This window comes from Narcine bancroftii, chromosome 6 (assembly GCF_036971445.1).
Source record: "Narcine bancroftii isolate sNarBan1 chromosome 6, sNarBan1.hap1, whole genome shotgun sequence".
Taxonomy (NCBI): Eukaryota; Metazoa; Chordata; class Chondrichthyes; order Torpediniformes; family Narcinidae; genus Narcine; species Narcine bancroftii.
This window is the reverse complement of record NC_091474.1, coordinates 46,097,979-46,122,552: the sequence shown is the minus strand read 5'-3', so window position 1 is coordinate 46,122,552 and position 24,574 is coordinate 46,097,979. Positions and strand designations below refer to the sequence as shown.

At 44.8% G+C, this 24,574-nt stretch overlaps 1 protein-coding gene across 3 annotated transcripts in view; it reads left to right on the top strand.

Moving 5' to 3' along the window:
• The window catches only part of LOC138736042 (cadherin-22-like), a 1,166,757-nt gene that overhangs the window by 49,555 nt on the left and 1,092,628 nt on the right, over positions 1–24,574 (top strand). The window lies entirely within an intron of this gene.

The window sequence follows — 24,574 nt, the reverse complement described above, 5'->3', positions numbered from 1 at the left end:
TCTTAGGTCTAACTCATCCATGCTGACCAAGTTGGGTTAGTTCCATTACCCGTGTTTTAAAACAATAGATTTTTTAATGATCCAGCAGAACGGAAGGCCCTTCCGACCCGTGCAGCCCAACTACACCCAATTAACCTTCCAACTCTGTACGTCTTCAGAACATTGAAGGAAAGCTCAGAGAAAACCCATGTTGGTCACAAGGAGAATATTCAAATTACTGACTAGCGGAGTGGAAAGTAAAAGGTTGGGAACCACTGCTCTAGAGGAATTGGTTCCTGAGTTGCTTATCATTGCAAAAAAACACATTGGGATTACCCAGTGAGATTGTTCTTCTGATGGATGCATTGAACCAAAATATTTATATGTACATTAAATTATATCGGTGTAATTATTAGGTGCTGTGTGAGTATATGTGTGCACCAAGGTGTGGAAAATGCTGTTTTGTCTGGTTGTGTATGTACAGTCAGATGATAATGAACTTGAACCTGATCTCTTGTTAAGATCGGTGCTGAGGGTTGATGGAAATAGAGGCAGCAGAAAGGACTGAGGAATGTGTCGCGTTGTGGAGGGAGCAGAGAATAAGAGCATTTCCTTAGTCTTGCTCACATTGAGTGCAAGGTTGTGATTGTGGCAGACTGCTCCAAAGGAAAACACAGGCAGAATACTGTTTGGGGCAACACAGTTCTCTTTCACTCATATAAAGATCTAGTTGGCTGCTCGCTGTGCTTACAGTGTGATCCCGGGGAGAAAAGAGAGAGCACACGGTCCGGACCAGGGATGTCATTAGGCCGGGTGCCATGTCTCTAGGCCACCTGTTGGCCAAGTGATGTATCGCAAAGTATCATCACAGTGGCACCACTCAACTATCCGATTTATCTGCCTCCTGTACGCTTGCTCTCTGCCATCTGTGATTCTGCCGACAACTGTGGTGTTACCGGAATATTGTCAGCTATCATTGAATTGTACCTGGCCACACCGTCATGGGTGTTGAGTGAGTAGAACAGTGGGCTAAGCCCGCATCTTTGAGATGCGGTCGTGTCGATCGTTTGTGAGGTTGAGATGTTGTTTCAATTTGTTCTGATTGTGATCTTCCATTGAGGAAGAGAAGGATCCAGTTGCGGCGGTGGGGTGGGGGCGTGGGGTGGGAAGGGGGGGGTGCGGTGGTGCAGAAGCCCAGGGTTTGGAGCTTGTTGATCAGTAATGAGGGAATAATGATGTTGAAGGCTGAGCTGTAGTCAATGAAGAGCAGCAGGATGTATGAGTTGCTGTTGTATGATATGGTAGAGAGCCAGTGATATTGTGTCTGCTGTGGAGAGATTATGATGGTAGATGAATTACAGTGGCCATGACCAGCCTCTCAAAGCATTTCATCACAGTAGAAGTTAGTGCTACTGGGCAGTAGTAATTGAGGCAGCTCACAACTACTTTTCTTGGGCATCGGGATAATTGATGGCCTTTTGAAGCAGGTGGGAACCTCCAAATGTAACTGAGAGATTGACAATATCTGTGAACTCTCTGGCTAATTGGTTGGCACAGATTTTCAGTACCTTGCCAGGTATGCCATCAGGGCATGCCGCCTTGTGAGGTTCACCCTCTTGAATGTTCTTTTGTCGGGTCATCATAGGGTCATCAGCCGGGATTCTTGTAGGCACTGTTGCGATCCCCTTCCCAAAGAGAGCATAGAAGCTGTTTTGCGGGACATGTAGGTAGAGACCATGGAGGGGAAGGAAGTTTGCATGAAGTTCTGAGCTGTATTCACCACCTCATATGTGTCAGGTCTCTGGATCATTGGGCTCTCTTCCAGGAAATGTGTGACCTGTACAGGTGGGTCAGTTTGCATCTGAACTGGAGAGGAACTAATATCATTGCGGGAAGGTTTGCCAGTATTGCTCTGGGGGTTTTAAAATAGTTTTGCAGGAGGACGGGAACTAGAGTGCCAGAGTAGATAGTAGAGTGTGGGTGGAAAAAGTTTACGTTAAGACTGCTACAAAGACAGGAGTCAAAAGGTTATGTATGGTTGTGTATGTACAGTCAGATGAAAACGAACTTGAACCTGATCTCTTGTTAAGATCGGTGCTGAGAGTTGATGGAAATGGAGGCAGCAGGTGGGATGACAACTCAGAGGGGTGGGAGGGAATTACGCAGAAAGGACTGAGGAATGTGACGAGTTGTGGAGGGAGCAGAGAATAAGAGCATTTCCTTAGTCTTGCTCACATTGAGTGCAAGGGTGTTGTGATTGTGGCAGACTGCACCGTGTATGGTGAGAATGATGTTCTGAGTCGTGTCTCCTCCAATGCAAGGAGTACTGTAGGAAAGGCAGATGAACATAGATCATGGATTGGCATGTGGAATTATTACTCTGTGTCCATTGGTGATACTTGGTTGTAGGAGGGGTAGGACTAGCAGTTCAATGTTCTGAGATTTCAGTGTTTCAGAGGGGATGGGATGAAAGGGCAAGGGATGGCATTGCTCCTCAGGGAAAATATCGCAGCTGTGCTCAGGCAGGACAGACGAGAGGGTTCATCAACAGAGGTTATGTGGGCGGAACTGAGGAATGGGAAATGGATAAGTACATTAATGGGATTTTATTATAGACCACCCACTAGTCTGAGAGAATTGCAGAGCAAATCTGCAAAGACAGCAGAAAGCTGCAGGAAGCAAAGCTGTGAGAGTGGGTGACTTTAAATTGCCACATATTAATAGGGATTCCTATACTGTAAAAGGGCTGGATGGGTTAGAGTTTGTCCAATGTATTCAGGAAAGCATTCTAAATCAAAATGTAGAGGTACTAACTAGTTAGGGAACAAGTCAGAACAAGTAACTGAAGTGTGAGTAGAGGAATGCTTCAGATCCAGTGATCATAATGCCATTGGTTTAAAGATTAATATGGATAAGGCGAGATCTTGTCCTCAGTTGAGATTCTCAATTGGAGAAAGGCCAATTATGAACAATTATGAAAGGATCCAGAAACAATAAATTGGGGCAGATTGTTTTCTGGCAAGGATGTTATTGGTAACTGGGAGGCCTTCAAATGAGAAACTTTAAGTGTCTAGAGTTTGTGTGTTCCTGTCAGGATTAATGGTAAAGTTAACAGTCACAGAGAAACCTTAGTTTCAGGATCAGGATCAAATCAGAATTTAGTCATGAAATGTTTCTGCACCAGCGTCACAGTGAAAACATTCCTATTATAACCATCTTACAAAATGACTATTAAAAAAATTAAAATAATAGTACACAAAAGGTAAGACAGTGTCTTTGGTTCATTGATCATTCAGGAATCTGATGGCAGCGGGGAAGAAGCTGTCCTTGTGCCGCAGAGTGTTCGTCTTTAGGCTCCTCTACCTTTTCCCTGATGGTAGCAGAGTGAAGAGGGCATGGCCTGGGTGTTGGGGTCTTTGTTACAAATGTTGGGGTCTTTGAGGAGAGAGGCTGCTTTTTTAAGACACAGCCTCATGTAGATGTCCTTGATGGAGTGAAGTCTGGTGCTTGTGATGTCACAGGAGTTTATTCTTGTCCTGAGAGTTGGAACATCTATACTAGGCAGTGATGCAACCTACCAGAATGCTTTCCACAGTACACCTGTAGAAGTTTATGAGTGTCTTTGGTGACATACTGAATCACTTCAAAATTTAGCGGCTGGGAAGCCTTTTTCGTGATTGTATCAACGTGGAGGCTCCTTGGAGATGTTGACACCCAGGATCCTCTCCACGACTGAACCCTTGATGATGATTGGGTCATGCTCCTGGAGTCTACAATCATCTCCTTGCTTTTGCTGACATTGAGCGTAAGGTTGTTGTCATTACACCACTCGACGAGCTGATATATCTCCCTCCTGTACGCTTCCTCATTGCCATTTGTGAATCTGCTGACAACTGTTCGGTCATCGACAAACTTGTAGGTAGCATTGGAATTGTGCCTGGCCACACTATCATGGGTGTATAATGAGTAGAGCAGTGGGCTAAGCATGTATCCTTGGGGTGCACCTGTTGCTAATCAGTGAGGAGCTGTTTTTTCCAAATCATACTGATGAGGAAGTCAAGGATCCAGTTGCAGAGTGGGGTTCAGAGGCCTCAAGTTTGTAGCTTCTTGACCAGCACTGAGGAAATAATGGAAACCACCTCCCCTGTTGTAGTCGATGAAGAGCAGTTGTATGCTTGAGTTGCTGTTTTTGAGGTGATCCAGAGCTGAGAGGAGAGCAAGCGATATTGCATCTGCTGTGGAGCATTTGTGACAATAGACGAATTGCAGTGGGTCCAGACCTTTGGTTAGGTTTGTGTTAATTCTGGCCATGAACAACCTCTCAGCATTTAATCATGGTAGATGTTGAGGCAGCTCACTCTGCTCTTGGGCACCGGGATGATTGATGCCCTTTTGAAGCAGGTGGGAACCTCTGACTTCAGCAATGAGAGGTTGAAAATGTCCGTGAACTCTCCGGCTAGTTGGTTTGCACAGATTTTCAGTACCCTGCCAGGTATGCCAGACGCCTTGCGAGGGTTCACTCTCTTGAATGATGTTCTGATGTTGCCCTCAGTTACAGATATCACAGGGTCCTCAGCCTTTTCAGGGATTCTAGTAGGCACTGTTTGACTCTTCTTATCAAAGTGGGAATAGAAGGTGTTCAGCTCATTGGGTAATGAAGCATCACAACCATCTACACTGGATGCAGAGGTACAACCAGGTGATCAGACTTGCCAAAGTTCAGTCGTGGTATGGCTAGGTATGCCTTCTTCAAGGAGGTGTAGCAGTGGTTGAGTGTGTTGTTTCCCCTGGTCTCGCATGTGATGTGTTGGTGGTAGTTTGTCAGAGACTTCTTCAGGATGCCCTGATTGAAGTCCCTCACAATGATCAGGAAGGCATTTAATCACAGTGGTCAGTCTCTCAGTCCCTCCAATGCCAGCCTGATGTTAGCCTGGGGCAGAATGTACACCGCGACCAGGATGATGGCAGTTAGAATGGGAGACACTTTATCGCCCAGTGTTCCAGGTTGGGGGAGCAGGTCTGGGACATGACCTTCACGTCATGATGAATTGATGATGACACAAACACCACCTCCCCTGTTTTCTTCCAGACACTGACTGGTGTTGGGATAGTGCGAGGGAGGGAGTAGCCCTTGGGTTGCATTGCCGTGTCCAGAAGGTCCAGAAGCCATGTTTTTGTAAAGCAAAACCATTATGCATGTGTCCCTGATGTTGAAGTCCAGCTTGGAGTTCATCAAGTTTGTTCTCCAAGGATTGGCCAGAAGGATGGTAGGGAGCAGAAGTCTCAGGGCCCGGCACCTCAGCATAACCTGTAGCACCCCCCCCAACTTGCGTCCAAGTGGTCGAGTCTTCTTTACCTGGCCCATGGGTCCGCTGCTGGTAGTTCCTGCGGTGTTTAAATGGTCCTTGCGCTGTCCCTTTAAATCACCTGCAATGTTTAGATGTGCTGAGCGTCTGCCATCTGTGATTCCCACGAAGTTTAAAAGGCCCGATCGCTGGCTGTTTAAAACTCCCACGGTGCTGTTGTTGTACTTGCCTGAATGCCGGCTGTTTAAAGGTCCAATGGCCTGATGGAGACTCTCGATTCTGCCATCTGCCAGCAAACTTAGGACATCCATATTAACGGGTGAGTTTAATTTTGTGTTTCTGGTTTGATATTTAGAAGTTCTGAATGGGAAAAGGTTGAACAGGATAGGACTTGATTCCCAGGAGTGCAGAGAGGAGATTTGATGGAGCTCTGCAAAATTATGATGGTTATAGAGGGAGTAAATGCAAGCAGGCTTTTTCCACTGAGGTTAAGTGAGATAAAAACTAGAGGACATGGGTTAAGGGTGAAAGGGGAAATGTTTAAAGGGAATATTAGGGAGAACTTCACACAGAGAGGGGTGGGAGTGTAGAATGAGGTGCCAGCTGAATTGGTAAATGCATGCTCAAATTTGATATTCAAAAAAAAATTTGGACATGTTTATGGATGGGAGAGAAATGGAAGGAAATTGTCCAGGTGTAGGTCAGTGGACAAGACCGAAAAATAGTTGGGCACAGACTAGAAGTGCCAAAGGGCTTGTTTCTGTGCCGTCGTGTTCTATGGTTCTGTGGTTCAGGAGGACTTAAGTTAAAGATGAGGGGAGAAAAGGATTCAACAGGAACCTGAGGGGCATGTTTTTACACAATGCATGAAATATTCTGGGGAGGTGGTTGAGCCAGGTACTATTGAAACATTTAGGAAAGATTTGGACTGTTTAAGTTTAGATGGATTTGAGGCCACTGCAGGTAGGTAGGATTAGTGTGAGTAGGACATTTTGTCCAGCATGGGTAAGTTGGGCCTGTTTCCATGCTGAGCGGCTCTTTGACATTATAACCTTGAAATGCTGCTTTTTTTTAACATACAGCCTGACTCTTTCAAATCTTTTGGGTGGCACAGTTGGCGCACACGTTTACAGTGCCAGCGATCAGGACTGGGATTTGAATCCCCCACTGTCCTTAAGGAGTTTGTACCTTTTCTCCATATCGGTGTGGGTTTTCTCTGGGGGCTCTCTGGGTTCCTTCCACCGTTCAAAATATATCGGGGTTTGTAGTTTAATTGGCTGTAAATTGGATGGCTCGGTCTAGTGGGCCGAAATGGCCTGTTACCGTGCTGTATGTCTAAATTTTTTAAAATGTAAAACTTCACAGGTCTTCATCTTTCTCCTGCCTTTATCATTGGTACCAGTTTGGTCTGCAATCTTTAGCTGTTCATCCTTCCCTCTCAGAATGTTCGGAATCCTCTCAGAGACATCCTTGACCTTGACACCAGGGATGTGATACGCCATCCTAGATTCTCACTTGTGGAAACAGGAACACAAAGCGTAGGGTATGGAGAATAAAAGTACAGTTCGTACAGTGCATGGACATCACCTTTTACCAGTGAGGGGTCCGTTTCAGAGTCTGTAAAGAGCAGGAAAGAAAATGTCCTTGAATCTGCAGCAGTGTGCCCGACATGAGAGGGGAGAAGAGAGTGATCAGGCTGGTCATTTGGTAGCTTTCCCAAAATAGCAGAAAGTGTGGACAGAGTCGATGGAAGGGAGGTTGGTTTGATCTGTGTCCATCTCTGCAGTTTCTTGTGGTCTTGGGTGGAGGCGTGCATTTGTGTTGCTTGGAATCTGTTGCAAGTAAACTTTGAATACATTGCAATTTAAGAGAAAACAATATTTTGAGAAACAAATCTATCTGAACTCCTCGTATGGCTGCATTAAAAAATAATTGAAGCAGGACGATGGCAGGAGTTGTCTAAATGTGACTGCCAATGGCCAAAACTGCACACCCTCCTAGCTTTCCAATAGATGCAGGAGAAAGGTCCATTTAGCTTCCAGGGGGACAGGGTGGCTGGAGGGCAAATAACTCATGATGGTTGGATACAGAATGGGCTTGATGGTAGGGAACAGGGTGTTGGTGGTGGGTTATTAATTAGATTGGAGACCTGCCACCAGTGATGTCCCATAGAGATCAGTGCTGGGTCCACTGTTGTTCATTATCTGTATTACTGTGACCTGGATGACAATGCAGTTAGCATGGTAAGCAAGATTGGAGATGACACCAAGATTGTGTTGAACAGGGGAAATGGGCCAAAGAATTGGAGAGGGAATTTAACTCAGACAAGTGCAAGTGGTTACATTTTGGTAGGTTAAAACAGGCTCCGAGAATCTCCCGTTGCACCTGAAAGCAGCAGTAGGACTACGGCCACAGTCAACAGGAGCCGACGTTCACCCAGACGCGGCTCTCCTTCAGCTGCCACATTCAGGTGACAGAAAGGCGTCTTCTCCACGCCCACCTGAACGTCCCAGCTACACTCCCCCAGCCGTGCCTTCCAGTGCATTATCTGCGTTCGATCACCTGAAAGCAGCTAGAGAGGAGAGACAGAGACGGCCTGGTCAAAGGAGAGGACTGGCTGTCTGGTGTTCCCTTGGAATAGGAGAAACATAAAGGAACTCTGTGGTGACCTGAAAGAAAGAGATTATCATCTGGAGAACCCTGAAAGGGGCAGGTTTCGTCAGCAAGACACTGGAGTGGCTGTCCTGGAACGAGAAAACTCTCTCTGAAAACCAACAAGAACCCTCCTGAGGGGTAACCATTTACCTGTTAAGCACCAAAGCCTGATGAACTTTATTAATGTTAACTTTTGTGCACATTACTAGAATTGCCTGCAACCAGTGAGATTGGACTGTGAAGCCAAGGAACTTTTCTAAACTTATATACACATTACACACACGTGCACTTAGAATTAGAGGGGGGTTAAGTAGGTTAAGTAAGTTGATAGAGATAAGTTAGAGCTTGAATCTGTTTTCATGTTCAAAGATAATTAAAAGGAACTTTAAGTAACCCTTTGTTGTGGTGCATATCTATTGCTGCTGGGTTTTGGGGTCCTCTCGACTCGTAAGACAATTAATAATGCCATCAAACTAATATTTATGGGTGAATGTAAGATTGGAAGGTATCATGTCAGGATAAGGTATAAGACTAAGATGAGGAAAGATTGGAACTCCTTCCAGAATGTTGTTGACCCTGAATCCTTGAATATAGTCAAAGGCGATACGCATTTTTTAATCACGGGACTGAGTAGTTTTTAAAAAAAATTTAGACACAGCATGGGAACAGGCCATTTCAGCCCACACCCCTGGTACATTTTGAATGGTGGGAAGAAACTGGAGCCACTGGAGAAAATATGGACACAGGGAGAACATCAAACTCCTTACACCAGTAGAGGATTTAAATTCCAGTCCTGATCGCTGGCGCTGTAAAGGTATTGCGCTAACCGTTATGGAAACTGTATATCTTCAGTCATGAAGAAAACTACCCAGTGGGGTATGTCTACAGAGACTGACTCCAAAGTCATAAAAGTCTACCCTGTAGATTTTTAAAGTTCTGGTTGGATGGCTTTATACAGAATTGTCCATTGGGAGTGAAACATCACCTTCTCACAGAAATAAGAGTTTAAAGAGAAAAAAATTGTGGAAAAAATTGAGCTTTTCAAGGATAAATTGGAATGAATCACCAATGTGTTATAAATGGAAAGATATATATATTTGCAGGCACTTCTCAATTCTAAGTCTTTCCTGACTTTTGCAGAGATATTTTGTCCTTAATGCAATAAATCAATAGATGAGGTGTCCATGAGATTTTTGTTTAAACAGAGACAGGTGAACATTAAGAACAATGTGAAATTAAGAATATTACAATGCGCTGTAACTGAGCAATAATTCTGTTGGAAGTTTACTTGGAGCCATTTCAAGAGCAATCATTCGGTTTGGTGAAAGGGCATCAATGGAGTTCTGGTTACCAATGGATCTTTGTCAGGATGTCACTTCATTCTGTTCTACATCCTTCTCCATTGTGGTGGGAAATTAATACCATGAAGATTAAGGAAAAGAGCAGCAAACCAACTGGGAAGGGGCATAGAAGACATTTGCATGCTGCTAAATACGGCATTTCTCTTGAAATGGGAGTATCTTTGCATCACAATTCTGCCTGTATTTAAATCTTAATTGCAACTGGCTTGAATCCTGAGAAATCATCCCTTATTAAAAGGTAGTGATCTTCCTGAAAGGTAGAGAGATTCCTGAAAGGTGGCAATATTCCTGGAAGATGGTAATGCTCCAGAAATATGATGAGGTTCCAGAAAAATGTGGATGTAACTGAAAGGTGGCAACGTTCTTGAAAAGTGGTGATGTCCCTGGAAGATGATGATGTTCCAGAAAGATAGTGAATTTCCTAAAAGGTATTGATTCTCCTTAAATATGGTAATGTTCCTGTAAATTGGTGACGTTCCTGAAATATGGTGAAGTCCCTAAAAGGTGGCAACGTACCTAGAGGACAATTGATATGGATTATATTTAGTAGTGTTCAAGGTAGCTCTCAAAAATAAATAAATAATGAGGAATACAAGCAACTCAGAACAGTTCTGTTATGTGGACTGTACTGAGAAGCTTGACTTTCCTTCACTTTCCTGGTGATGGTGTGAGGAAGGTACTGCCAACTAGGCAGCTCCACCTCAGGCCCCAGCAACATGGACAGTGTGGGGGATATCATCCCAAGTGAGGATGGTGTGTGGCTGTTGCACCTGTCAGTCCTGAGCACCTGATGGCCAGTTCCTTCAGCGACTCTGTGTGCACAGAGCACGAGTGAAAATGAGAGCCACCAGTCCAATCGCGATCCCCCTTGTGGCTGAGTCGGCTTGTGATTGACAGCAGATCTGATCCATGGACTGCATTAACAAGAAGAAGGTCGAGGGGCTCTGCATGGAGAGAAATGGATAGTAAATGTTCTGGTTCAGGACCCCCCAACCTGCACGTGAACTGAGTTGTTGTTGTTCGTCCTTCGTGATTGAAGATGACTGTGGCTTCAAAGTCGTTGGGTTTGAGGTTGTGACTTGTGCTTGACTTTGATTAAAGTGAGGGAGAGTCGCGCAGGTCGTCAGCCTCACTCTCTTGCCCCGGCCTATCTGGACCCAGTGGCAAGGCATAATTGAGATGGCTAGAGACAGGTCAGGATGTAGTGGATGGCCAGCAGTGTTCTTTATGTGTCTCACTGTGCCCTCTTAGTGCTCCATGACACAATTGTTGCCTGTTGAACCTGTTCTTCTGCACAGTTCATCGAATCCAGGCTTCACATGCTAGGTAGACAGGCCCCGAGTGTTGTGGGTCCACGGCAGTTCTTGCGGCGGGCTCACGAGACTCCCCACCCAATGTTGGGCATCCTCATCCATTTTTGCAGCCTTTAGGAGATGTCTCCTCTTCCGCCTGCTCTGCCATTGGGATGATCACCTTGTGGTGCAGTAATGATACCACCCCCTCACTTGTTTTTGCCCGCTGGCTGAAGTGGTCTCCAGGGTGTGATACGAGGAGCCAACATGTGAGAGATTTAGGAGATGAGTGAGGTCCAGTGATGCCTCCCATCCCCACCTTAGTGGAGGGCAACTATCAGCCCCAAAGGTACTCTCTCTCCTCAGAGCTCCCTACATGAACTCTAAAGTCACGAGAAAGGGCGATTTCTCTCCATGGATACTGCCTGACCACTGAGTGCCTCCAGATTCTCATTATTGTTTCATGTTTGCAGGATCTGCCATTCTTATTTTGCTCTAGCCAGTGTAATTAAAGTACACATCCCACCCTGATCACAGTATCTTCTCCCAACCATGGATGAACAACAGAACACACATGAGATTGAAAGCATGAACCTCCAGATTCCAGGACAGATTCGATCTTGCTGTTATCAGACTCTGCAATAGACCTCCCCCCCAAAAAAAATCACTTCCCTGCATTGTTTACTAAACTTATCTCTATACCATGCATCCTTTCACTGACTGAAACATTATACTCTGCCCTTGCTCTACTGAACTATGGGTTGACTTGCCTGGATAACATGCTTTCATTGCATCTCAGTGCATGGGATAATAAACAATTTAATTCAAGCTTGTGGGCTGCCAGGTCCTTGAGAGGGAAGGTGAGAACTTTGTTTGTGTCAATACTTTGTCCGACACTGTTGAGCAAGAATGGATCATGACCTTGGTTGGGTTTAGCCCAACATTCTTTTGACTGGGAGGTGAAACATGTGCCACTTGTGGGATCAGCAAAATGATTGTGTTTGTGACTAGGCTCCTGCAGGTTTCACCCCTAATGGTCCACCTCCTGGATGGTCATGACTATAGATTTTGGCAACAGTGGGGGACTGCTGGGGAGGGAGGGGGGGAAAACTTGCTTTTCCAAATGCCATACTCCCATTAGGAGAAGGAATAATTTCTCAGCCAAGGAGCAGCTGAACCATATGGAGGTTGCAAAGAGTGTGAATGGGTTAAATAATGAAGGTCCTTCCGTTATTGTAGCGGTAGTGAACGCTTGGGACACCTTGCCTTTGCTGTCATCCTTACATTGCCACTGAGATGCAGGAAATCTTCTCATTATTTCTTTGTGGTTTGATCTCAGATTCCTTCCAACAAATGGCTGAAATTACATAATTCAGCTTCGCTGAAGGCAGTGCGACCTCATTTTCACAAAAAAAAAGATAATACTAATCCTGAGAGGTTTGCAAGAGAATGAGGTGAACTCCAAAGGGAAATTTACAACATTGCTTCCTTGTGCAATCCACTCCACAGCAGGCAATGTGGTAGATGTTAAGCTCAAGTTTTGCCAGTGAATATTCCAGGAGAAGGCAGATTGCTTTATCGGCACAGCAGGAGAAACACAAGCAACTGCAGGCGCTGGAACCTTGATCAAGCAGCTGGGAGGACTCCACAGGTCAGGCTGCATCCGTGGAGAGGGATGCCAAGCCTTCCAATGTTCAAGGTGAGGAAGGGCTCTGGCCTGAAACATCAATAATATATCTTTGCCTCCTGTGGATGCTGCAAGATCTGCCGAATTCCTCCAGCAACTCTTGAGTTTTTACTGCAGTCACAGTGTCTGCAGACTTGTTACTCCATGCCGGCCAAGAGGCCTCCCTATGGTCCATATCCCTCTAAACCTTTCCTATCCATGTACCTGTTTAAATGTCTTTAAGATATTATAATTTTCCTCACCTCTACAACTTCCACTGGCAGCACATTCCACAGACCCTCTAAGGAAAGAGGATGCCCTCAGATCCTCTCACAATCTCACTTTAAAGCTATGCCCCCAAGGTTTAGGATCCCCAACCCAGGGGATAACACTGCAACTATCCATCACTTAGAGCATAGAACATTGCAGCACAGTGCAGGCCCTTCAGCCTACAATGTTGTGTCGACCCATGTAAACCCGCAACAAACCTAATCATTAGAAATAGTTCTACTAGTGCAGAAACTGGCCCAACTCATCCCTGCGTACCCAATCAACCACTCAAGCCGGCCTACGCTTCGCCCATATCCATTCAAACCTTCTCTATCCGTGCACCTGTCCAAATTCCTTTTGAATGTTTCAGGTGTCCCCACCTCCACTGCTCTGGTAACTTTCTACGACAGAAGTTTGAAGATTCAAGACCTGGTCTAAAATGCTAGAAGAACATGAGATTAGTGACGATTTAATCAGAATTGGGCCACGTTCTCGCTCACTCCAGTCCAAATGTGGGTTCTTTCTTTGGAAAAGTTGATGTGTCCATGCCAACACAGTCCTGCCAATCAGAATTAATTTGTTGACTGCAATGAATTCTGAGACCTTGTGTCCAATGAATGCAAGGTCTTTCTTACCTTCCAAATGATTAGGGGTCTGTGTTTTCATTCTCTTGAGACTGACTATACTAAAATGGACACATCACAAACCTTTATAACATTGTTTGAATCCTTTGTGGGAAGACAACTAAATTAATGAACATAAAAAAAGATGAGAAAGAATGCTTCCTACAAAAACCAACAACTCAAGATACTTGCATCCAATGAATTTGATAAATGTTCCAATTTTAGATTTAATGCCAGAGTACATTCATGACATCACATAGAACCTGAGATTCCTTTTTTTCCTGCGGGCGCAGCAGAATTACCACTAATTGGTAGTGCAAAAAAATAAACTGCACAGTGAAAACATGTAAACAAACAAAGAGCTGTAAACAGATAACAAATGTGTTAGAAATAGAAGTACCTTTAAATAAATTGCTCGAGACAAAAATTGAGAACAAAGAACATTTATTTTACAACAATGCAAAGCTGGGTGCTTCCCCTTACCCTGGGAATACACACATACACTGGGGCTCACCCAACTTTTATACAGTTGATTTCAGTATAGGAATACCCTCCCCCTTACATTCTTCTGCCTCCTGCTGGAGAGGTTTGGCATTAGGCAATCCTTCCTGCCTACGTGCAGTTTCAGTATACTTGGAGGACCAGGGGGTATCCTGTCGGTGTCCCTTCATGTTATTGTCCTTATTCACACCTTCCTGATTCTCGGGGCTACAGTCTCTTGGTATGCAGAGTTGGCTCATCCTGTCTAGGGTTGGCTAAATCTGTGTAAGGTTAGCTAATTAGATATGTAGGACTTGGTACTTCTGTCCAGGGCTAGGAGACCCTTATCTGATCCAGACTACCTCAACTTCCTACATTCTATTGTACCTTACCATTCCTTTTCTTAGTCTTATGGTGGCTCTTGTCACAAAGAAGATTCTTATGTTAATCGTGCTGACTCTGCTTTCCTGCATCCTAATCCCCAAGCTCATCCTGTTTGTACTGGTTACAGCCATTAACTGATGTATGAATTTTAGTTTCCTTCATGTTCATAATTTTAGATCAGTTTTCCCATCTCTCACAAATGTAAACAAACTGACTGTGCAGTACAGAAAGAACAAAAGAAAATCAATCAAGTGCACAAGTAAGAGTCCTTAAATGAGTCTCTGATTGAGTTTGTTGTTGTGGATTCTGATGGGGGAGGGGGAGCAGCTACTCCTGAACCTGGAGATCCAAGTCTTGTGGCACCTGGACCTCTTTTCTGATGGTAGCAGTGAGAACAGAGGGTGTGCTGGATAGAGTGGTTCTTTGAACATCGCTGCTGCTCTCCGACAGCAGAGATCTTTGTAGATGTACTCAATAGTGAGGAGGATTTTGCATGTGATGTCCTGGGCTGTGTCCACTACCTTTTGGAGGGCTTTACACTCCCATACCATATGGTGTTCCTAGACCAGACCAAGATGCAGCCGGTCAGCTATGCTGAATAGAAATGTCTTGTAGCATTTCACTCTGATGGCCACTTCATTGAGTTGTCTCACTGACTATTGACCCTTGACAGCCAATAACCAGTCAACCGTTTTATGGCCTGTTTCTGTACTGTAATTGTTATATGGTTATATGGTTAACTCAGCAGTGCAGCTCAACTATTCAAGTTCTAAAATTCCTTTTATTGCCATGTAATAATGCAAAAATTGTAATATTACATTAAATTACCTTTTGCCAGCTGGAAGGCAAAGAAAGAATCACCATTAGTATTGCCCGGTGCCCCTAACGATAAAAGAAAGTTCAAGTTTATTATTATCACAAGTACAACTGGATGAATCAGTGTGAAAAGAAGCAAAAGAGGGTTCCTTCAGGGTCACTGAGTGTCTCTGCTACACTGTAATGAGACATAGTGGGAGAGTGATTTTCTGTAGAATGCAGAGGAAATTCCAAACCCCAAAGTCTATGACCAGCTTTGGGAGTTATTTTTGTTGATTCATACATGGAATGTAGAACAGTCCAGTCCAGGAAAAGGCCCTTTGGCCCATCATATCTGTGCTGACCATAATGTGAATTTTAAATAATCCTATCTGTCTGCATCGGTTCTATAACCTCCACTCCCTGGCTGGGGGTGGCCTTGTAGATAAAGTCAATTACGATGTTAAAATTAATGCTGACAGTCTTTTTTCCTTGATAGTTATCTTAGGGTGAAAGGGGAGAGATTTAAGAGGAATGACTTTTCCACTCAGAATGTGGTCATATCTGGAACAAGCTGTCGGGGAAACTGTAAAAATGGATGCAGTCATGACGGTAAACACGATTTGGACAGATTTATGGATAGGAAGAACTAAGAAGGATCTGGACCAAATGCAGGCAAATGAGAATAGCCTAGAATGCCAAAATGTACATAATAAATGAGATGGGCTGAAGGGCCTGTTCCATGCTGTATTGGGTCTCTGACTCTCACAAGCTGCATGACGTTGGTCTGGTTTAGGGACAACCTGACCATCTAGTACAAGTCCCACCAAAGGTTCCAAAGAGCCAGGAACTTGAAGTCCATCCCTTTGCAAAACCCAACATCCATCTGGCTTGTTTTCCTGTTCCTTTGTTCATTAGTTAATTCTACCTGAAGCACCTGGAAATTCCAAGATTTGAAGTTCTGCAATTTAAATGGCTACCGAGGTCTCTAAACTCAATTTGCAAGACCTCACCTCATCTCATACCAATGTCACTAGAACCAACATGCACCATGACATCCTGCTGTTCAACCTCTTCCCCCTGCAGAATATGTCACCTTTGAACCTGGCACCATGGAGGCAGTGTACGAACCTGGAATCTCCTATCCCATCATGGAACGCTGAGCTGAACCTCTCCCATCCCCTCTCACTCTCCTGTCCAACTCTTGCCCTCTGTGCATTGTCCCATTGCCGGTGCCGAGAACAGGACTGTCACTGCTGTGTTACCCTGAGAGGCATCTCCTCATTGGTATCCAACAATATCCACAGGGGACCCCTGCAATACCTGCCTATCCTTTCTGGTAGGCACCATCATCTCTCTTTCTCATTCTCTCTCTCTCTCTCTCTCTCTCTCTCTCTCTCTCTCTCTCTCTCTCTCTCTCTCTCTCTCTCTTGTCTCTCTCTCTCTCTGTTTCTCTCTACCCCTCCCTCCCTCCCTCCTCTCCCTCTACATCTGTCTAAGTGCATTGCAGGTTAGCCATGGCAGAGAATCCACATTGTCATGTCCCAGACACATCATAGGAATATCTTTGCTTGCCTCCACTCATCATCCTTCACCCCTCCTGGCTTCTATCCAACCCCTTCCACTATGTCCACATTACACTGGTTATTTCCCCCCTGCACTCTCAGTTTGGATGAAGAGTTCTGACCTGAAATACCATCTATTCTTTCTCTCTCACTGATGCTGTTCGACCCGCTGAGTTCTTCTAGCAGGTTGTGTGTACTTTCAGGAACCAGGATCTGCAGTCTTTCATGTGACTCTCTAGGGAGTCCATCCACTGCTCTTTGCGGAGAGTCAGGACCTAAGGGTGCACATGTGGGGCCCACAAATGATTCCAGGCCTTCCCTCTCGCACTTGATGATCCAGTCCTTCTGGTAAGTGTCTGTGCTCCTGCTGCTGGAACCTTTTGGCCTTCTGCAAGAAAAATAAAAGCTGAATATTATTTAAAGTGTGAAAATATACAAGAGCCGTTGCCATACCCACACTCCTGTTCGGCTCTGAATCAAGGGTCCTCTACTGGCATCACCTACGGCTCCTAGAACGCTTCCACCAGCATTGTTTCTGCTCCATCCTCAACATTCATTGGAGCAACTTCATCTCCAACATCGAAGTACTTGAGATGGCAGAGGCCGACAGCATCGAATCCACGCTGCTGAAGATCCAACTGCGCTGGGTAGGTCACGTCTCCAGAATGGAGGACCATCGCCTTCCCAAGATCGTGTTACATGGCGAGCTCTCCACTGGCCACCGAGACAGAGGTGCACCAAAGAAGAGGTACAATGACTGCCTAAAGAAATCTCTTGGTGCCTGCCACATTGACCACCACCAGTGGGCTGATAACGCCTCAAACCGTGCATCTTGGCGCCTCACAGTTCGGCGGGCAGCAACCTCCTTTGAAGAAGACCGCAGAGCCCACCTCACTGTCAACAGACAAAGGAGGAAAAACCCAACATCCAACCCTAACCAACCAATTTTCCCTTGCAATCGCTGCAACCATGTCTGCCTGTCTCGCATCGGACTTGTCAGCCACAAACGAGCCTGCAGCTGACGTGGACATTACCCCTCCATAAATCTTCGTCCGCGAAGCCAAGCCAAAGAAGAAGAAAAGAAGAAGCTGTTGTGCAGAGGGACTTGGGAGTGCTTGTGCATGAATTGCAAAAAGTTAGGTTGCAGGTGCAGCAGGTTATTAAGAAGGCAAATGGAATGCTGGCCTGGAATTGAATTCAGGAGTAGGGAGGTAATGTTGCAACTGTATAAGGTCCTGGTGAGACCACACCTGGAGTACTGTGTCCAGTTCTGGTCTCCATATTTGAGGAAGGATATACTGGCTTTGGAGACGGTCCAGAGGAGGTTTATTAGGTTGATCCCTGGGATGAAGGGGTTGACTTATGATGAAAGATTAAATCATCTAGGATTGTATTCACTCGAGTTCAGAAGAATGAGAGGAGATCTTATAGAAACATATAGGATTATGAAGGGTATGGATAGGATAGATGTAGGAAGGTTTTTTGAGCTGGCCGGGGAAACTAAAACGAGAGGACACAGTCTCAAGATTCGGGGGAGTTGATTTAGGACAGAGATGAGGAAAAAATAGTTTTTCCCAGAGAGTAGTGAATGTTTGGAATTCTCTAACCAGGGAAGTGGTTGAGGCTCCCTCATTAAACATATTTAAAATTCGGTTAGATAAATTTTTACCTGATAGAGGAATTAGGGGATATGGGGAGAAGGCAGGTAGGTGGAGTTGGGTCATAAATTAGATCAGCCATGATTGTATTGAATGGCGGAGCAGGCTCGATGGGCCATTTTTGGCCTACTCCTGTTCCTACTTCCTATGTTCCTATGATAATTCTAGGCTGAAGGCCCATTATGTGAGAACAGGATCAATCTGGTACAAACTCAGTAGAAAGCTGTTTAGCCCATCATACCCCCTGTTGGCTCATTGCAAAAGCCTTGTAGATGATTGCATACCTTGCCCAACAAAACTAATCTCTCACTCAGTCTGATTCACTTTCAAATTTTATAATTTTCCTAGGACATATGAATAAAAAAGATGAATTGAATTGCTGATATTAGTTCAGGGGTGATGAGGTGACATACAGGCCCTTTTGGATCACGAGCCCTTGCCACCCAATTACACCCAATTAACCCAATCCCTGGTATGTTCTTGAATGGCAGGAGGAAACTGGAGGCCCCGGGGAAACCCACACAGACATGGGGAGAATGGACAAAGTCCTTACAGATAGCGTGGGATTCAAATGCTGGTCGGTGGCGCTGTAACCGCCTTGCACTAACTGCTACATTAACCGTGCCACCCCCACTGCTGCTCCAGAATTTTCACCTGAGAAGAAGAGTAAACAGAAAGGACCATGAGCAAGAGGAAAGGGGCGAGCTTATCAACGCGGGCTCTCTAAGCACTACCTCGCAAGACAGATGGGACAAAGCATGGCATGGCCATCAAATGCAGCCGCTTCAAAATAGATTCTCAGAGGACATGAAGTAGGGAAGGGGGAGGAGGTTTAATGGAGATCTGTGAATGTAGGGTGATGGAATGGGTAGCCTGGGGTAGGGGTAGAAGCAGATGCAATAGAGAGGCTTCTCGATAGACATGCAAATATGTAAGGGGTAGAGGGATTATCAGAAGAGATTTAGTTTAATATGGCCGTCATGGACATGGTGGGACGAAGGGCCTGTTCCTTCTTTGTGTCAGGTCAGTCTTTCCTGGGAGTTTTGAGGGATCGTGCTGTGCATATGTTGCCTGCTATATTTTTCCATACAGAATTGTTCCATGCTTCAGGGGTAATTCAGTGGTTATAAAATGTTTTCAGATGACCTGAAAGGGGAAAATATAAATCCAAGAAATATAAATCCAAGTCTGATTCTCTCGAATTGCTTTTCATTCATATAAGTCTGAATAGAAACCGCGTTGCAGCAATTGTCACCATTTTGATCCCTTCTCCATTAATCTTTTGGAACCATAAAGATCACCGCTCACCCTGAAGTACCATTTCTCACAAGAACACCTATCACCTGCATGATTCAGAAAGCTGGAGCAAAAACACCGAATCTCCCAATGATTTCCTGATTGAATGGAAAGATGAGCCCTCCTAATGCTAAATTATCTCCAATCATAACCACATGATGCAGGAAAAAATCTGCACTGCTTCCTAATATGGATAATTTATTACCTCGTACAACTAAAGTGAGTGCTACTGCAGTCAGTCCTGTTACATCAAAGCTTGATTGGGTCTGTTCCAAGCTGCAACATAACTCCAAGGTAGTTACAATTTGTATTCACAACTCTGGTCATGAATCAGAACGACACAGCTACACATTGCAGGCTGCGGAGACACGGCATGTTGTAAAATATAGCAAGGAGCTTGGCATGCACGATGCACAGTTCCTTCATAAAGCTTGTCCAAGTGATGTCTATAAACTCTGTCAGCTGCCGCTCATCTGACAATAAAATGTGGTTAATAACGTATGCTAAACATTAGCATGGAATCATCTTAAAACACGACACAACAAGCTGCAGGGACTTAGCAGGTCGAGCAGTTTCAGTGGGAGAAAGGGCAAGGTTTCAGGGTAAACATGTTCATCAAAGGTTCTCTTGCGCAGATGCAGCTCCGTACACTGAGTTCCTACAGCAGGCTGTGATCCACTGCAGAGTCCATCATCGGTACGGTTGGTGTAGCGTTTAGAGCTTCGTATTTACAGTGCCAGCGATTGGGACCAGGGTTCAAATCCCACGCTGTCAGTAATGCGTTTCTCCCCGTGCCTGCGTGGGTTTTCCCCGGGGGCTCTGGCTTCCTCCTACTGTTTGAAATGTAGGTTAATTGGGTGTAAATTGGGCGCCGTGGACTCGTGGCCTCCTACCGGCTGTCTATCTAATTTCAAAAACAAATTCAATCTCTTGTGTGTTCCTAAATAACGGAGTGGTCAGATGTTTGGATCATTCCCCAGGCATTATTATGTCATTTTTTGACCTTCTCAAACCTCCAACTTTTAACATAAAAGGATAACAGATATAAGTTCACTAGACTAATTCCTGGGATGGTGGAAATGACCATTGAGAATAGACTGGATAGACTCATTGGAATTTTCGAGATGGGATCTCATTGAGATATATATCATTTTGACAGGTCCAGACAGGCTAGACCAGTGGTTCTCAACCTTTTTCTTTCCACATGTCTACCACTTTAAGTAATCCCTATGCCATCGGTGGTCTGTGATTGGTAAGGGATTGCTTAAGGTGGTATATGGGTGGGAAGGGAAGGTTGAGAATCACTGGTCTAGACCTAATTGTTACTGAAATATTTTGCTTGAGAAAAATTGTCATTGGTCCCTTTCCTTCGGAGTTATGAAACTGCACATAACGAGTCAATGAGGGACAATTAAAACAGTGGTTTTCAAACTTTTTCTTTCCACCCCATCCCACATTAAGCAATCCCTTACTAATCACAGAGCACTGATGGCTTAGGGATTACTTAAAGTGGGATGTGAGTGGAAAGAAAAAGGTTGAGAACCACTCATTAGATGCAGGGAAAATGCTCAAGATGTTAGCAAGTCACAATCTCAGAATAAGGAGGAAGCCATTTAGGAGTGAGGTGAGGAGAAATTTCTTCATTCAGAAGGGAGTGAATTTGGAATGGTGCCACAGATGTTGAGACTGGATCAGTAGATAGATTCACTTGAAGTTGGGCCTCTATTGGATAAAGGGATCAAGGGGTATGGAGAGAAAGCAGGAGTTGGGGACTGAGGTCACATTTTCGGCCATGGTTGGGGTGGAGCAGACTGGAAGGGCTGAATGGCCTTCTACTCTTATTTTCGATGTTTCTATTTTTCAGCTTACTCTCTTTGGGGGAGGCAACCAAGCCAGAGGATTGTAACCTCCAATCTAAAATGATCTTCCCAGATGGGTGGCAGGGTTAGCCTAGTGATTAGTGCAACACTATTACAGCACCTGTGACCTGCGTTCACCCCCTGCACTGTGTGTAACAAGTTTGTATGTTCTCCCCATAACCAGCCTCTTTTTTTTCCTCTGGGTCCTCTGGTTTCCTCCCACCCCCTACATGTGCACCCTTAGGTCCTGACTCTCCACAAAGAGCAGTGGATGGACTCCCTAGCAGAATTGAGCAGTTAATTGGGCATATTTGTGCCAAAATTGGCTTCTACCATGCTGTAAATGAATTTACATTGAAATGGAAGATGAAGGTGCCAGCCACTATGTACTTGGTGTGGGCAGAGCCATTTGTTCCCCTATGTAGTCCCTGTTTCTTAATGGGGGACGTCTTTGCATCCATTTCTTTCCATGAACTGGGCCAACTGAGTAACAGCTAAACTTCAAGTCATTTTAATTCCTGGCTAATCTATTTGCCACTTCTCCATCCAACTGCCCAGAATCATGTAGAATGAAGTAAACCTGTTCTCAATAGAACATGGAGCGTGCAGCACAGTACAGGCCCTTCAGCCCTCGATGTAGTGACTGACAACCTATTTAAACCAACTCCACAAAAATCTAGTCCTTCCACACCATCCGCACGTTACACTCTGTTTGTATGACATCCCTGTGCCGATCTAAGAGCCATCCAATTTTTTTTTTACAGGTTCATAACAGAGTGAGGGAAAATCTTGCCCATGTGTTGGCTCCTCTGGTTATTTTCATCATGTTATTACATTTTTGACTTGCACTTAATTTCAGCTCTGGTTGCAATTCCTTATTGCCTTCTCACCAGTCGGCGTTGTGGACTCTAATCGAGTGCCCCATTCCTACAAAAACTATTGGAAATATTTTCCTCTCATCTCTTGATGTTCCCAGGCTCCTGTTTCATTATTTTAAATTGCTGCAGTATTTCTTTCTGAAATTTTCACATAAAGGAATGCCTCTCAAATGCTCATTTTAATCCTCAATTCTCAGGTCAGACACATTGCCAGCTCATCAAATATGGGTGTCAATTCCCTGCTTCATGTCTGCCCATGGTCTCTTCCACAGCTTGACTGAGATCGCCTGCAAACTGGGGGAGCAACACCTCATAATCCGTGTCTCCATTAACCGACTTCTCTGGTTTCCATGAGCACCCCCTCTACCCCCCACCCCCACCAATCTTTCCCCTTCCTTCCTCTTGCTCTGTCTCTCTTTCCACCTTCACCCCAGCTCTACATTCACAAAGCCACACCCTTGCTCCACTCAATTCTTATCTTTCCTCTCCTGTAACCCCTATCCATGTCCAATTAGCATCCTTTGTCTGTTGGTCGGACTCCTCCCTTTGTCCTTCCTCCTCATTTATTCAGGAGTCTGCCTGTTTTTAACTCATACCCTGGTAAATAGTTCAGGCCCAAAACGTTGGTGATGTATCTTTACGTTTGATGGACATTGCTGCTGAGTTCCTCCGGGATGTTTGTGTTTTTACTTACCACAGGTACTCACTCCCCTGTTGAGTTATCCAGCCTTTTGCTTTGTCAAAAGGCTAGAATGGTTGTCAGAAAGATAGTTAAGAGTTTTCACTGTTCCCAGAAATTGTGGACTTGTTGAGAATCTGTTTCTAGACTGGAATCCAGAGACATGATTTCATGTTCCACTGAGGTAGCAACAAAGTTTTAATTCAAGTCATTAAATAAGTCTGAATAGAAACCGTGTTGCAGCAATTGTCACCATGAATTATAAACCACATGGTTCACTCTTGACCTTGAATTAATTGAATTGATTATCGCCACACACACTGAGATACAGCAAAATAATTATTTATTTATTCATTTAATTTAAATGTGGATATACAACACAGAAACAGGCCCTTTCAGCCTATGAGCCCTTGCCACCCAATGGCACCCAATTGACCTACATCCCCCAGTAGGTTTTCGAACGGTGGGAGGAAACTGGAGCCCCCAAGGAAAACCCACGCGGACGCGGGGAGAACGTACAAACTCCTCACTGACAGCACTGCATTCAAACCCTGGTCCCGATTACTGGCACTGTAACACTAACCATGCCAGTGTGCTTTACAGGCAAGTTAACTGGTGCACAGCGGGTGGTCCAAGAATAACAATGTTTCATTGTAATGTTTATAGCGTTAAAGAGAAAAGTCCAGTTTGTTAGTGCAAGACATTGTTTTACACCAATGGGGATACATTCAAGAGTCTGATAACAGCAGGAAAGTAAGAGTACTTGAATATAGGGGTTCATATCTTCAGCCTGATGGGAGGGAGGAGAAGAAAGTGTGACCAGGGTTCTTTAATATGTCTGCTGCTTTCCTGAGGGAGGAGTAGATGTTTATTGCAGTCAAGGGAATGATGGCCTGAGCTGTGTTCACGCCTCTCTGCAGTGTCCTGTGGTCTTGGGCAGAGCAGTTCCCGTCCTGGACAGGATACTGTCAATGGTGCATCTATAAAAATTGGAGAGAGACACTGGGGATGTGCTGAATTTCCTTAATATCTTTCTTGGCCAAAGTGTTAAAGTGGTTGGATGAAGGCAGCTTGATGGCGATAATTACTCCAAAGAAGTTGAACCTCTCCACCATCTTCCCCTCTACACAGTCGATACAGACAGGGACTCATCTACTTTCTCCACGTCAAGGGGGAAGCCATGGGTATCTGCATGGGCCCCAGCTATGCCTGCCTTTTCATTGGCTATGGGGTGCAATTCATGCTTCAAGCCTAGGCTTCTCACACCAATAACTCCATTGGTGCTGCCTCATGCACCCACGATGAGCTCAACCTTTTCTTCATTGCTGCCAACATCCACCAAATTCACTTAGTCCATCTTTGGTAACTCTCTCCCTTGTCTCAATCTCTCCGTCTCCATCTCTAGAGACAATCTACAGACCTCTATTATGAACTCACACAGTTACCTCAGTTATACCTCTTCACACCCTGTCTCCTGCAAGGATTCTATTACTTTCTTTAAATTCTTCCATCTCCATTATATCTGGTCCCAGAATGAGGTCATTCATTCCATAACATCCGAAATGGCCTTCTTCAAAGAACGTGGCTTATCCTCAACTGCGATCAACTCAAGACCTCACCCACATCTCCTCTATTTCCTGTACATCTGCCCTGCCTCCCTTTGCCCTGTGACACAACAAGGACACATTCGCCTTGCCCTCACCTACCTTGCCACCAGCCTCTGCATCCAAAACATTACTCTAAAACATAGAATATTACAGAGCATGATGTTGGCTATATCCAACAATAACTTATTCAGCAATCTAAACCTCCCCAACCTCACACCCAT